This window comes from Sminthopsis crassicaudata, chromosome 4 (genome assembly GCF_048593235.1).
Source record: "Sminthopsis crassicaudata isolate SCR6 chromosome 4, ASM4859323v1, whole genome shotgun sequence".
Taxonomy (NCBI): Eukaryota; Metazoa; Chordata; class Mammalia; order Dasyuromorphia; family Dasyuridae; genus Sminthopsis; species Sminthopsis crassicaudata.
In genome coordinates, this window is record NC_133620.1 from 433,122,237 (window position 1) to 433,135,768 (window position 13,532).

Sequence of the window (13,532 nt, forward strand, 5' to 3'; positions counted from 1 at the left end):
TTTTTTAGTCTTGGGATCTCCTTGCCAGAAACCTCATTCAGCACTAGTTTGTAAGAGGGTGTGTGGTACAAGAGATTACTTGAACAAAATCAACTCTAAGTTTCAGTATACGGTAGAAAGACAATTGCCCAAGAAAGGAGAGACAAAAATTTTGGAAGAAAATTGTGTTTGTTTTTGAGAGACAGCCAGAGCTGGTTGATGCCCAGTAAAAGAGCTGGAGAGAAAAACAAACAAACAAACAAACAAACAAAAAAACCTAATAACAATAGAAGATATAATTAAGAGCAAGAGAAAAAAAAGAATCCACTGAGCTATACAATGTTAGAGATGGAAGAAAACATCGGACCCATTCACTTTTGCAAATGAGGATACTGAGGATGTAAAAGGATAAAGATTAGACACAAGAAGAGTCCCAGATCTGTCATTTTACTGGCTGTGTGACATTAGCATCCTTGGTAACAGAAGATCCTCTCCTAGAGTAGGGAACATTAGGAAGGTACCTTAGAGATCAGCAAGCTCAACCCTCTTATTTTAATAGGTAAGCAAACTGAGGCTCAGAAAGATTAAGCCATTTGCCAAAAAGTCAAACAGAAAGTATTTGACCCAACTTCTTCATAGTGACTAGAATGGATGCTCTCCAAGGGCCCTTCCCACTCCAACATTCTTCATGTCTATAATTCCATGCTTCTGACAAACAGGCCTTTTAAAGAAAAGCTACGAAGTTACCAAGGATGGAAACTAGCTGTCACTATAAAGTATGAAAGGTCTCTATGGAAATTCAAGACATTGTGACTATTATACTTGTCAGAAAGATACAAAGAACAACATTTTTAAAAAGCCACTTGATTTTAAACTCTTTGAACATACCCACCTGCCTGGAGAATTATGCAAATAGCTTCTGATTTTAGAGTACTGGATTTTTTTCCTTTTAATTGTCATTCCATTGTGTGTGAGAACATCAATAGAGTTCTGGATTTTCCTTTTGTGAAAAGGCTGCACAATGTATTCTCTGATTATTATGAAGAAAACATTTGTTTTTCTTCCCTTTCATTTCCACTATTCTGAAAAAAAAAAAAAAAGGATCTCACAATAGGTTTTAAATGACGTTTGAGATAAAAGCATCTGATTATCTTCTCAATTTTCAGATGAGGAAACTGAGTCTTCAAAGAGTTCTAGTATGACAGAAATATGATTGGAAACTATCATCTCTAATTCCAAGCCCAGGAACCTTTCCACTGTAATTCATGTGATAAAATGTCTAAGTGGAGTTTTAATATTTAAACAAATTATCACCAGGGGATTGTTTTTTAATCTAATAAAGTAAATTGTAAATCCCTGAAAGAAGAAGATGGAAAGAAATGGAGTCTCTGGATTGATAATGGGAGAGTAAATCTGGAGATCTGAATTGTTTTTTAATAGTACAAAGAACTCTGAAAGATAATTATGCTCGTTTTGAGATACAGATGCAAAAGTTAGCTGAGTCTAAGTGGAAGTTATACAAAAAGACTAATGGAATGTTTTAGCTAAGAACAAGAGTAAAAGACCCACACAATGTTAGAGGCAGACGGGAGCTTGTGCGTCATCTAATATGAATTCATTTTTACAAATGAAAATGCTAAGACCTCAAGATAGAAATAATGAATAAAAGGAAGAGTAGAGATGGGGAAACTATCTTACTCCACAATAAATACCAAATGATATAGCCTAAATTGAAAAATTAAAAGATAAAAAATTAGAGAATAGATGGAACCATATGAGGGAACTCTTAATTGGGATAACATAATATATTATATAGTGTTTTAAGCTTTGAAAAGTACTTTTTAGCTAAGTAAAAGACAAAGGTGAGCATAAAATTATGAAAGAAAATTTTGATTATATAAAATTAAAAAGATTTAGCATGAACAAAATAAGCTAGAATTTTTAAAAGGTCATTAATCAGGAAAATTCTTCATAGCAAATAGTACTGATAAAGGTATTAGTCAATATATATGAAATTGATGCTAATATATATGAATAAGAGTACTTCTCTGATAAGTAAGCATTCAAAGGAAATGACCGAGCAATTTTTTAAAAAGGAACTGCAAGGGGCAGCTAGTTGGTGTAGTGGATAGAGCACCAGCCCTGAAGTCAGGAGGACCTGAGTTCAAATTTGACCTCAGATACTTAATAATTGCTGGCTGTGTGTCCCTGGACAAGTTTATTAAGCTAGCAAAAAAAAAAAAAAAAAAAAAAGGCACTGCAACTTTCCATAATCATATAAAAAATGTTTCAGATCATTAATATAATAGAAAAACAAATTAAAATAACCCTGAAATTTCATCTCATACCAATCAGACTGGGAAAAGTGACAAGAGACAACAATAGTAAATGTTGACTGGCTTGTAGGCAGGCAGACAGACACACTGTCACAGTTCCACTTGTGATACTATGGTAGTAATCTCACACTATCACAAGTGGAACTGTGTATTACTCCATATGTTCAGGAAAACAATTGTTTTGTATTAAACAAGCAATGCCTTGTCCTGGTGAAGAGACTTGTATAATTCAAAGAAACTATGAGCTATGCTCGGCAGGGTTATCTAAGACAGACAGATCAAAGTGGACAGTTCTGACAAAAGCTGATCCTTTAGAGAAGGAAATTGCAAACTACTCCAGTATTTTTGCCAAGAAAATCCCATAGACAATATTTGTAGAGGGCCGGAACTCTGGAGAAGTATATGTGAAACAAGATGTTAATTCGGTGGAATTGATAAGATAATGGTTCTCTAGGTCACATATATACTTAGTACGGTGATGTAATGGTTCTCTAAGTTCACACATAATCAGTATGCTGTAATGATGTAATAAGGTATGGGCTAAGAAAGACTGGAAGAGAGACATTCTATCTTTGACCATCCTTGTGGTAGCTGTCCTGCCTCCTGCACTAAAATCAGATTAGCAGACCTGCAGAGGAGACTGGGTCAGATTATGACAGTCACAGAATGAAGGAGATAATAAAGACTTTGGACTTTATTCCTGACTATTCCCATTTGGTGATTATTCTGCTGTGACCAAGACTGGTCCCAAGGCCCTCCAGAAAGCTAGCCCAGACATTATAAGTATTTAAAGGATAAAAGATAAGACACTGGAAGATAAGACTCTAAACCTGGAAAGTGTCCAACATGTTACTGGGAAAGAAGGGAGGACAACTACAAATAACTCCAGAAAGAGGGAAGCAATTGGGCCAAAGCTGAACAGAAGCTTAGCTGTGGATGTATCTGGTTATGAAAAGAAAGTTTAATATCATAAAGATTAATATTGCTTAGGAATCTGGAATGTAACTCAGTACTAAGGTAAGCTGGATGTGGTCAAATAGGAGATGGAAAGGTTAAACATTGATATCTTGGGTGTCAGTGAGCTTAAATGGACAGGAATGGCTAAATTTAATTGAAGTGATCTTTATATATAGGACTGCAGGCAAGAGTCTCCTAGAAGAAATGGAGTAGTCCTCATTGTCAATAAAAGGGTGAGAAAAGGAGCACTAGAGTATAATCTCAAAAATGACAGAATAATATCTACTGGAATCCAAACCAAGTGTTCAACATTACAAGTAATACAGTAATACTCTGCTCTAATCATCAATGCCAGAGAGGCCAAAGTTGCTCAATTCTCAATTTAGAAATAGCACCCCAAATGTCACATTCACCACAGAGGATAGGAATACTAAACCAAGAAATTAAAAGATAATTGGAATAATAAGCAAGTGTGGCCTACAAAATGAAGCAGGATAAAGATTAAGAGAGTTTTGTCAAGATAACTCAGTAGTCACAGCAAACATTCTTTCAATAACCAAAAAGGCAACTCTACATATGGATATCACCAGATGGTCAATATAGAAATTAGAATGATTTTATCCTTTGTAACAAAGATAGAGATGCTCCATATAGTCAGTTAAAAAAAGACTTGGAGCTGACTGTAGCTCAGATCGTGAACTTATTATAAAAGTTAGAATTAAATTGAAGAAAGTAGGGAGAAAACCATCAGACCATATAGATATGGCCTAAAGAACATTCCTTATGATTATGAAGTAGTACTCAAAGAACAATGGATAGAGACTTGCAATATTGTATAACCCAAAGAGAAACAATAGCAAAAAAAAAAAAAAAAAAAAAATGGCTTTCTGATTATCTTTTTTAATAGCTGAGGAAAGAAGGAAAGGAAAAGGAGAAAGGAAAAGTCATACCCAACTGAATGCAGAACTCTAGAGAACAGCAAGGAGAGATAAGGTTTTCTTAGATGGACAAGGTGAAGGAATTGAAGGAAACAATGGAATGAGTAAGATAAGAAATAAATTCAAAAAACTTAGAGATGTCATGGGAATGTTTCATGCATGATAAACAGTTAAAAATAGCAACTTAACAGAAGTAGAAATTATTAAGAGGTGACAAGACTATTCAGAATTGTACAAGAAAGATCCTAACATCACTGATAACTATTATAATGTCCAGGCTAGCTTTCTGGAGGCCCTTCAAATGGGCCTTGGTTTCAGCAAGAATAATCACCACAAATCTTTTTTATCTCCTTCACAGTCTGTCTCCTTCCCCCGGGGCCAGGCTAGCTTTCTGGGGGACCTTCAGATGGGCCTTGGTCTTCTTAGTGAAGGAATGCAGGGACGCAGGAGAGCCACCAGGATGATGGCAGATGGAATCTCTCTCCTCCAGTCTTTGTTGGCTCTTATATACTTTATTGTAATTACATTAATTATATAGCTTATTGTAATTATAGCACACTATGCATGTGTGAACTTAGAGAACCAATACATGACCATGCTAAGTATTAAGTATATATGTAAACTAGATAACCATTATCTTATCAATTCTTCTGAGTTAACACCTTGTTTCAAGTATACTTCTCCAGAGTTCTACCTCTCTGCAACTATAATGGTATGGTTACAAATCTAGAGTGATATGCTTGGAGAATGAAATCAAGTGGGCTTTAGGAAGCATTGCTAACAATAAGGCTAGTAAAGGTTACAGAATCCCAGCTGAGCTATTTTATTTTTATTTTATTTTTTTTAATTTTATAATTATAAATTTTTTGACAGCATATATGCATGAGTAATTTTTTTATAACATTATCCCTTGTATTCATTTTTCCAAATTTTCCCCTCCCTCCCTCTACTCCCTCCCCTAGATGACAGGCAATCCCATACATTTTACATGTGTTACAGTATAACCTAGATACAATATATGTGTGTAAATTCAATTTTCTTGTTGCACATTAAGTATTAGATTCCGAAGGTATAAGTAGCCTGGGTAGATAGACAGTAGTGCTAATATTTTACATTCACTTCCCAGTGTTCCTTCTCTGGGTGTAGTTATTTCTGTCCATCATTGATTAACTGGAAGTGAGTTGGATCTTCTTTATGTTGAAGATATCTTCAATATCCACTTCTATCAGAATATATCTTCATACAGCATTGAAGTGTACAGCGATCTTCTGGTTCTGCTCATTTCACTCAGCATCAGTTGAGGTAAGTCTCTCCAAGCCTCTCTGTATTCCTCCTGCTGGTCATTTCTTACAGAACAATAATATTCCATAACCTTCATATACCATAATTTACCCAACCATTCTCCAATTGGTGGACTTCCATTCATCTTCCAGTTTCTGGCCACTATGAAAAGAGCTGCCACAAACATTCTGGCATATACAGGTCCCTTTCCGCTCTTTAGTATTTCCTTGGGATATAAGCCCAATAACAGCAATGCTGGGTCAAAGGGTATGCACAGTTTGATAACTTTTTGGGCATAATTCCAAATTGCTCTCCAGAATGGTTGGATTCTTTCACAACTCCACCAGCAATATATTAGTGTCCCAGTTTTCCCACATCCCCATCCAACATTCATCATTATTTGTTCTGTCATCTTAGCCAATCTGACAGGTGTGTAGTGGTATCTCAGAGTTGTCTTAATTTGCATTTCTCTGATCAGTAGTGATTTGGAACACTCTTTCATATGAGTGGATATAATTTCAATTTCATCATCTGAGAATTGTCTGTTCATATCCTTTGACCATTTATCAATTGGAGAACGGTTTGATTTCTTATAAATTAGGGTCAGTTCTCTATATATTTTGGAAATGAGACCTTTATCAGAACCTTTAACTGTAAAAATATTTTCCCAATTTGTTACTTCCCTTCTAATCTTGTTTGCATTAGTATTGTTTGTACAGAAACTTTTTAGTTTGATGTAATCAAAATCTTCTATTTTGTGATCAATAATGATCTCTAGTTCTCCTCTGGTCATAAATTCCTTCCTCCTCCACAGGTCTGAGAGATAGACTATCCTCTGTTCCTCTAATCTATTTATGATCTCATTCTTTATGCCTAAATCATGGACCCATTTTGATCTTATCTTGGTATATGGTGTTAAGTGTGGATCCATATCTAATTTCTGCCATCCAGCTGAGCTATTTTAAACCCTAAAAGATGTTACTGCTACAATACTGCACTCAATATGCTAGCAAATTTGGAAAACTCAACAGTGGCCACTAGATTGGAAAAAGATCAGTTTTGTTCTAATCCTAAACAGGGGCAATGCTGAAGATGGTTCAAATTACTGAAAATGCTAGGTATTTAGCAATATGTGAATCGAGTATTACCAGAAATGCAGGGTAGTTTTCAAAGAAGCAAGGGAATTAGAAACCAAACTGCCAACATTTGCTGGATTAAGGAAAAAGCAAGGGAGTTTCAGAAAAGCATCTACTTCTGCTTCATTGACTTCACAAAAGTCTTTGGGTGGATCACAACAAAATGTGGTGAGTTCTTCAGGAGCTCTGCGACTCAGATCATCTCACTTGTCTCCTAAAGAATTTGTATGTTGGTCAAGAAACAGCAATGAGAATTGAACATGGAACAACTCATTGGCTTAAGATTGGGAAAACAGCAGACAAGGTTGTGTATTGTCACTTTATTTATTTAATTTATATGCACAGTACATCATGTAAAATGCCAGGTTGGCTAAATCAAAAGCTGGAATTAAGGTTGCCAGGAGAAATAGCAACCATTGCAGATATGTAGACAATAGCACTCTGGTGGCAGAAAGTGAAGAAGAATAAAGCCTTGATGAGGGTAAAAGAGGAAAATGTCAAAGCTGGCTTGAAGCTTAATATTAAAAAAAAAACCTAAGATTATGAATAGAGCCAAGAGAATGATCTATAAAATCATTACAATAATGCAAAGAAGGGAAACATTGAATGATAATAAAATGTAAGATAGCAAGTTGTTGCACATGAATGTAATGACATATAATTATGTTGAATACAGGGCAGCATGGCAAGATGTTCACCAATTGGTACAAAGGGATCTAAGTGGAGATAGGCGAGTAATAAATGTGGTGGCTTCAACAATATAAATAGAAAGAATAATTGCAAAATAATCAGAACTTAATGTAAAATTATAAGCAAGCTTGTTACCAAAAATAAAAAATAAAAAAATCTGGACCCACCCTCCTTGTAGATCTACCCCAAGTTAGCCATCTGAGGCCTCTGGAGCTCGGGTCTCATTAGAGACAATAAGGACCTATAGGATTTGAATGGTTTTGGGTTGGTTGGTGATTGTCCTTCATTCTTAAAGAGACTGAAAATAATAGAATCAGGTTATAGTGCGTTTAACTGTGACTGATCAGAACAATACAAGCTCAGGAGGCCCTATCACAGGTCAGGTACAAATAGTCCATGTGAACATTCTCTAAAGTTGTGCATCTCATGTTTCTTTTGAGCTCCTCCAATTCTACTTTGCTTATAGAACACAGCCCCTTCTTGGATATGGGTACAGTTCTTTGCCAGCTTCTCCCATGGATGCAATCTATTCCAAAATTCTTCAGAAAGACCTTGGGAATATCCTTGTATTGTTTCTTCGACCTCCATATGAACACTTGCCTCCCATGAGTTCTCTATAAAATAATCTGTTAGGCAAGCATATATTTCTCATTCGAATAACATGGCCAGCCCATCAGAGTTGTGTTCTCTATGGTAGAGTTTAATGCTCAGCAGTTCAGCTCAAGAAAGGATCTCAATGTCTGGTACCTCATCCTGCCACGTGATCTTCAGAATCTTCCTGAGAAATTTCAAATGGAAGTGATTCAGTTTTCTGGAATAGCAGTGGTATATTATCCAGGCCATTGGATGATGATTTCATTATCCAATGAAGTCAGCACAATGGTTCTGTGGACCTTCAGTTTGGTGGGTAATTTAATACTTCTCCCCCACACCTACCTTCAGTCTCCCTAACACTGAGCTGGCTCTGATAATATGTGCATCAACCTCATTATCAATGTGTACAGGACTGGAATGTGTGGGGATTAAAGTTATCCCACCTACAATAAGAGAGACTGAGGCAGAGGCCTGAGCCAATGGCACTTTGTTAAAGAGTCCATGGTCCCTTCTAATGAAGGAGCAGAGAAAGGCTGAATTTGAAATGTGTTGACCCAACACAATGTTCTGAGTCTTAGATTGTGTTGCACCATATAGGAGAAAGGTATTAAGAGCAGTCTTTACCAACAGATAGACTGGCTAAAGGAGGAACCCCAAAAGAAGAAATTGCTAATCTAGAGAGCACAGGAACAAGGAACATTGACCTCTGAAAGAGGAAATGAGTCCAGAAAGAACCACTCAAGTGCCAAGTCAGCAAGCAGAAGAAATTGGAAATAAATACTAGCTAAAATTGCATAGTATTTTAAGGTTTGCAAAGAACTTTACATGTATTATCTAATTTGATTCTCACAACAATCTTGTGATGAGTGCTATTTTTATCCCCATTTAAAAGTGAATAAACTGAGGCCCAGAGAGGTTACCAATTTGCCAGATTCATACAGCTAGTTAAGTGTCTGAGGCAGGATTCAAACTTAGATGTTTCTAACTCCAAATGCAACACTTTATTCACTGGGGCACCTAGCTATCTAAAGAAAAGTAGTGATATATAGATATACTCAAGCCAGTATCCCGGGAGCAGAGGCTAATCCAGAATTGAGCTTGCACAGAGCCATGCAAGTTGTGATAATAAAGGTTAGAATAGTGGTTATGAGTTTCATTTGGGAATGGAGGAGGGAGAAGCAATGCTTAAAAACTTCTTGGGAAGATCAGATGTAGAGGGCTGAAACTCTGAGTCAGACAATAGATCACAAAGACTGATGGCTTTTGCTTCTTTGTTAACTATTCTAATTCCTTTAATTTCTTTTTTTCCTTTTATTGCTATAGCTAGTATCTTTAATACAATATTGAATAATAGGGGTAATGATGGGAATCCTTGTTTCACCCCTGATCTTATAGGGAAGACTTCCAGTTCAGATAAAATCTGAAGCCTCTGTTACTTTGTGACATGAGTCTACAGTGAGGACAGAGGAATCATAGAACTAATATCAGTCTTTGAATTCATAATAGAAAAAAAGAAAGGGAGGCCCAGAATTCAGAGGAGGGATAAATAATCATTCATGAGCTAAAATTGTGAGGCAAGAAATGAACTGAGATTTTCTTGGATCAACACCCAGGACTCTATCCACCACACCATTTAGTTGAATACTTACTAGCAATGTGGCCTTGGATATATCATACAATCTCTCTGACCTTTAGCGTTCTCATCTATAAAAATATTAGTCTAAAATATTCCACTATGCTCTGTACTTTTCCCTGAAATTACGCTTAAAGACAACCATATGACCTATAATTTTAATGTACCCAATTCTCAGTATTTACCCATGCATTTTTCTCATTTTAATTATATCTCAATTTAAGAAATGGCCTACATTTGATAATACTTATCCTACCCACTTCAGAGGTATGGTTCAAATGAGATAATCCTCTTACAGCATATGAGGCTTCTTAAACTTTAAACTTGTAATCCGGTATGAATATATTTAAGTATTCTTGGTGATGTAGCTGCGACTATATTCTTCAGGCCCCACCTGATTAACAGCATTGAGACACTTTGCTTCTCTTCTCTAGCTTTCATTAAAACTAAACAGTCCATCCCTACTCCATTTATGCTGACAAAAGCAAGGGACAGTACACAGTATCTACTGATATTCCTCCCCACTTTCCCAGATGAATTGCTGGTCTATATTTCCAACACTAACATTTTACTGGAATGACAGTAGGACTAAGTACCTCAAAAACTCCAAAGGTAGGAATCACTCAAAGGGCAAAACACATAGAGGGTATAAGTAGATTACAACATGTAGCCAATGAAGAATTCTGAAGAATAGGATGAAAGGACTTCATCAAAGAATGGTATGAGATGCCCATCAATTAGGTAATGACTATATGAAGGTTATAGAATATTATTGTTCGGGGCAGCTAGGTGGCGCAGTGGATAGAGCACCAGCCCTGAATTCAGGAGGACTGGAGTTCAAATCTGGTCTCAGACACTTAACACTTCCTAGCTGTGTGACCCTGGGCAAGTCACTTAACCCCAGCCTCAAAAAAAAAAAAAAAAAAAAAAAAGAATATTATTGTTCTATTAAAAATGATGAGCAAACTGATTTTAGAGAGGCCTGGAAAGATTTACCCAAAATGATGCTGAAAATAACAAGTAGAACCAGGAATATATTGTACACAATAACAGCAAGTATATGCTATAAACTATGAAAGATTTGGTTCTTCTTAGTGGTTCAGTGATCCAAACCAATCCTCTTAGATTTTGGACAGAAAATTTGCATTCAGAAAAAGAACTAAGGAGACTTAATGTAAATCAAACCATGCTATATTCATTTCTTTTTTCTGTTTTTTTTTTTTTTAATCTCTACCATAGTTTTTCCCTTTTCCTTTGTTCTCTCCCAACATGATTCATAAGTATTAAAAATAAATAAATTTATTAGAGAGAAAAAAAAATAAAAGAACAGTGTTAAGGACTATGTCTAAGTATGAAGGGGCAGTTTGATTCTCTGAAATCCCCCACACTGTGAAACATAACACTCTTGAAGGAATTGCAAATCAGCCTTTACTAACTCAGATGTTGCTTTTGGATTGGGAATGAAATAAATTGGAGACAAGAGGGAAGAGGAGAGAGGGAAGAGAATGCAACTGCCTCCCGGTCTCCTTGTATCGTCATCATCCTTTCACATGAAGGGGTCTGTTCTGCCAGACAGAATTAGATCTCCAACAGCCACTAGCAGCCTGCTGCCACAACAGGAAAAGAGGATAGACTGATCTTGTTGGATTGAGTCCTCCATGGGTACTCTCAGACTGTCAGGAGAAAATAAGGAAGGTGGACTCCCTGGAGATTAATTTTTAGATCATTTGAGATTTTTTGAGCAATTTTCTTCTCAGCATCTTTTCAAGCATTTCTGGATCCTGATTCTATCACCCAACATGTGACAGAACTTCTATGAGATCATAGAATCTAGAAGGGACCTCAGAAGACATCAGATACTTAAGCCTCTCATTTTGCAGCTGATGAAACTTAAACCCAGAGGTTAAGTAACTTAACCAAGATAACACAAGTAGTGTCTGAGAAGTGATTTGAACCCCTGACTTCAAAATCAGTGCTTTTCCCTGTGTGATGGTGTGTTCTCCTTTATATGAGTTGCAAAAGTGAAAAGCATGTGATTTATATAGTAATTGATAGAAGATTGAGAGATGTGGGCTACACAACATAATACAATTAGATTGATTTGGTGCTGATTGAATGTTCAGATCAGAAACATAATTGATGGTTTAATGTTAACTGGAAGGAGGTTCCAAGCTGGAAAGCTAGAAAGTTCTCAGTACTGTTCAAATTGTTTGCAGAGGAACTTTTTTCAGATTAAAAAAAAAAAAATGGCTTAAATTTCCATATCTTTGGATCCAGAAATCTCACTATTAGGCATAAAGCCCAAGAAAATCATACAGACACACCAAATTAAACACCAAAATCACTGTAGTGGCAGAACTGAAAATAAGGTCGATGCTTATTGGCTATAGAATGGCTAAACAAATTGTGTTACTATATTCCATAAGAAATAATATATGTGAGGAATACAAAGAAATAAGTGAAAGCACATAAACTGAAACAAAATAAAATAAGCGTAACCAGGAAGACAATATTGATGACAAAATGTACAAGGAAAGAAAAATGGCAAAATAAAACAAATTGAATGCTGTAAAATTATAATGGCCAAGTTTGGTCTCGAGACATATGAGAATATGCCTCCTTTCCTTATTTAAATAAGAAGAATCATGAGTGAGAAATACTGAATATAATATAGGAACTAGTTGATGGATGGTTAGTTTTGTTGAATTAAGACAGGGAGGGATTCACTTTTTTTTTTTTTTTCTTCAGTTGACATGTAACCAAAACCAATGGACTACTTCGTAGGATGTAGCATTTCCTTTATTTATAACTGGAGGAAATATTAAAATTCAATTAGAGAATAATGAAAATAGATATAATTATCTTCTCCCAATCAAGTTCATGGCCTCCCCAAAATCTATCCTATACAAAATCTAGACTTGTGCACTTCAGATTAAGAACCTCTCTTCTAAGGGAGGAACATGAGAGGGTAGATGTAATAGAAAATGTAGATAATGTAAACACAAAAGATGATATCATTAAATCTTTAAAAAAAATTTCAGGATTAAATCTGTTAAGTATACATATGATGATGATAAGTATGAAATCTGTCTCTATATAATATTAATGTTCATCAATTCTAGTTTGGTGTGAGATGTACTGCCTACTCTTTTTGCCAACAAAATGAAAAATTTAAGAGAACTGTTAGAAGATTTTATATCATCCCTGTGTGTAGTGTATGGAGGGGTGCATGTATGCATGTGTTTTTGTTGAGGGAGGTAGGAAGCAAAATTCAGGGAAAAACTTCAGCATAGCATTACTTATAAATAATAGTAGTATTTTCTGTACATTTACAGATCAGGATAAATTCACTGATGTGAAGTTTTCTCCATATGAAGAGCCAATGGAAATCTTAGTAATGCTTTTTAATCTTTTTAACATTTATTTGCAATTTGTGGTTTTAGTAATTTGAACTATTTCCCAGGTTCCATTAAATTTGGTTTACATCATATTATGAAATAATAGCAAGAAATTCATATGTCCCACAAAAAGCCAGGTCTGACAAGTCAATCTGGTAGATTAGAATTAGGACCTTTTTTCTTGACTATAAAATAGGAGAGTTGGCATTGGTAGTCTTTAAAATCCTTTCACAAGCTAAATCTATAATCCAATTATAACTACTAGCAGGGGAAGACTATACAAAGCTGGGAAAATCTATTCAGTAAGAATTTAGCTAAGTGTAGTTTCTCTGAAGTTAGCTAAACTGGTTTGCTGGTCAGGAAAAACCTGACTAGATTACCTTAATACTTAAGATGCCAGAAAAATTACTTCAACAGCTTGAACCTTTAGTGTTCTGAGCCAATTCAGTCTTAAAATACAGGCCAATATTTATTAAAGAAAAATCTGTGTGGAGTGGAGCCTTAGGATTGAAATTACTCCTGACATAGTCCCTTATAAAAGTGAAGTTTTATTTCAATATCTATTGAATATAATATAATGTAATATAATA